Source organism: Schistocerca cancellata, chromosome 1, assembly GCF_023864275.1.
Source record: "Schistocerca cancellata isolate TAMUIC-IGC-003103 chromosome 1, iqSchCanc2.1, whole genome shotgun sequence".
NCBI classification, from domain to species: Eukaryota; Metazoa; Arthropoda; class Insecta; order Orthoptera; family Acrididae; genus Schistocerca; species Schistocerca cancellata.
The window spans coordinates 105,081,721-105,084,349 of record NC_064626.1 but is presented as its reverse complement, the minus strand read 5'-3'; the positions used below and the strand labels follow the sequence as shown (position 1 = coordinate 105,084,349).

Below are 2,629 nucleotides of genomic sequence, written 5' to 3'. Positions count from 1 at the left end.
AACTGCGTGAGTGGAAGAAAATATGGCGAGTGACAATCGCTTTCGGTACTTCATGCCATGAACGACTTGCTATACTGACAATAAGAAATTGAAGAAGCACGAAAACTACTGTGTCTGCACGAGCGTGCTGGGAAAAAGACAGGCGAGTGACGATACGGTATTTCGAATCTCGTGGAATACTCGTTATTCAGGAAACAGGTACATACGTTGAAACTTAATCTGCCAGGAAGTTTCATATCAGCGCACACTCCGCTACAGAGTGAAAATCTCATTCTGGAAACATCCCCCAGGCTGTGGCTAAGCCATGTCTCCGCAATATCCTTTCTTACAGGAGTGCTAGTTCTGCATGGTTCGCAGGAGAACTTCTGTAAAGTTTGGAAGGTAGGAGACGAGATACTGGCAGAAGTAAAGCTGTGAGGACTGAGCGTGAGTCGTGCTTGGGTAGCTCAGTTGGTAGAGCACTTGCCCGAGAAAGGCAAAGGTCCCGAGTTCGAGTCTCGGTCCAGCACACAGTTTTACTCTGCCAGAAAGTTTCATATCAGCGAACACTCCGCTGCAGAGTGAAAATCTCATTCAGGTACATACATTATACAGAAGCTCTACTTGCCATTTCACTCCAGTGGGCGCACTGCCTTAGAGAGCACTATAGCACAGAGATATAACAACGGACATGTATTTGGGAGGACAGTGGTTCAGAGTTCCATCGAGTGGCTGTGAATTATGTTTCACGAAAAGTCAAAATCGGAATAGCAGGACGGCGATGTCAAGCCCACTCTTCTGAAATACATGTGTACATCCTGCATCTCCTTCTAAACTACTGGATCGATTTCAACCAAATTTGGTACACACACTACTTGTTATCTGAGAATCAACGCTGTGAGGATTAGAGCATCCTAGCTCCGATAGGAGCGAAAATACGGGTGAAAAGGTTTACCAGCCCCTGGGATCTATGCTACCAAGCACAACAGATATAGAGTGGTGGTTGTATCAGCATGGACTGCAAGGCCTACCACATGCAGATGGGCCCAGGCGAACGGAAAGATGGGGGAAAAGGAGAGGAGTGAGATCGAAAGAGAAAATGGCAGGAGGAGATGGGCAGAGAGAGAGGTGGGAGTAAGATATGGACACAGAGATAGAGAGTGTGAGATGGAAAGAGAGAGTGGGAACTAGAGGATGTTCGGAGGGTGGGAGGAGGAAGAGGTCGACAGAGAGGGCAAGGAGGAGACAGAGTGAGAAGGGGAGGAGGATGTGGACTCAAAATGAAGAGATGGAGATCGAGATGAAGAGAGACAGAGGAGGGGATGGATGAGGGGATAAGCATATGGAGTGAATAGAAGAAATGGTGGGGGTAAAGGGACAGCACTAGAGGGGACGAGGCGATCGACTGAGAGGGCGGAGCAGATGGATATAGAGAGGAGATGGATAGATAGTGAATAGGAAGGGGTAGGCAGAGACGATAGAAGAAGACTGCCAGAGGGAGGGAGGAGGAGGAGATGGAGAAAGAACATGTGGAAAAGGAAATGTGTGCAATATATGTGACATACACATACACATGGACAGCCTTTGGGAAAAGATCAGTCAGCAATAAAAAGAACATTAAAGTAAACAACAAAATAAGTAATAAAAGGAACAATAAATTGGCACTATAAAAGTTAACTGGATTGAGGTTGATGGACAGCAAGCATAATCGTTAAATATTAATGTCTAAGCCATCTAGCCAGGAAATTGCAGCACCCTTCAAGTTGATAAAGATCTGTCTTTGGTCTGGATATGCTCTAATGTTGCAATCACTCACAATGTGGTCCACTGCCTGACGCAGAGAACCAGAATCACACTGACGAGGATTTGCCACATTTGCACAGACTCTACTTGTTCAAATGATGTTAAGAGTGTTCCACCATCGACGGAGAAGTTCGAACCCAGTAGATCTTTGTTTGGGGTCAGAAGTTGGCCAGTGAATCGTCAAATTATCGGCGCTCCAGACCGTCCGCCACTGCGCGCTGATGTTGAAGTCTGTGTCTAATAGCTGCTCCGCCCAGACTAGTGGAGGTTTCCTATATCTCAACCTTCTCAGTGACATATGAGGAATGTCTTCAAGCACAGGCAATTCTGGGTCAAGGTGAATCTTCTTCTACTGAAAAAAGACCATTAAGCCCTTTCTGGGAAGGGGAGGTGGGGTGATGTGGCTCAGCTTGGGTAAACACAACAGGGCTGCGCTTTTTGACACGATCACTGTTGATGTAAGTACAGCTGTATACTTTGGCATCTAGGCTGGTATTTAAGAACGCAAAAGAGCAGTATTCCGAGACACAGTATACTAGTCCTAGGGACTACCTGTCAGTGTAGCAGCTAGTGCTCCTCACCTGGTGACACACAATTTGTGGAGGATGTTGTTGCGTGTGTTGGTCTTAGCTGCTGTTGCTTCTAGGTGTTCTGCTAAAGGCAAGAGTTCGATCTAGTGGAACGCCAAAGTACTTAGGAAAGTGCTCATGGGGACGTACTTTATTGTTGAAATATACTTTCGGAGATTTTGTGGCTTTCCTATTACTCAAGTGAAAACACGTTGAATCCGTTTTTCTTGTGCTGACAGTCTCCAGTCAGTATAGAATTTTCCGACAATTTTAAGATC

The 2,629-nt window shown here is 46.0% G+C and overlaps 1 non-coding gene across 1 annotated transcript; it reads left to right on the top strand.

The window, feature by feature from the left end:
- Positions 1-434: 434 nt before the first annotated feature.
- Trnas-aga (transfer RNA serine (anticodon AGA)) lies at positions 435-509 on the top strand. Its single transcript has one exon. It is a non-coding gene; the product is annotated as a tRNA-Ser (tRNA).
- The last annotated feature ends 2,120 nt before the right edge of the window (positions 510-2,629 follow it).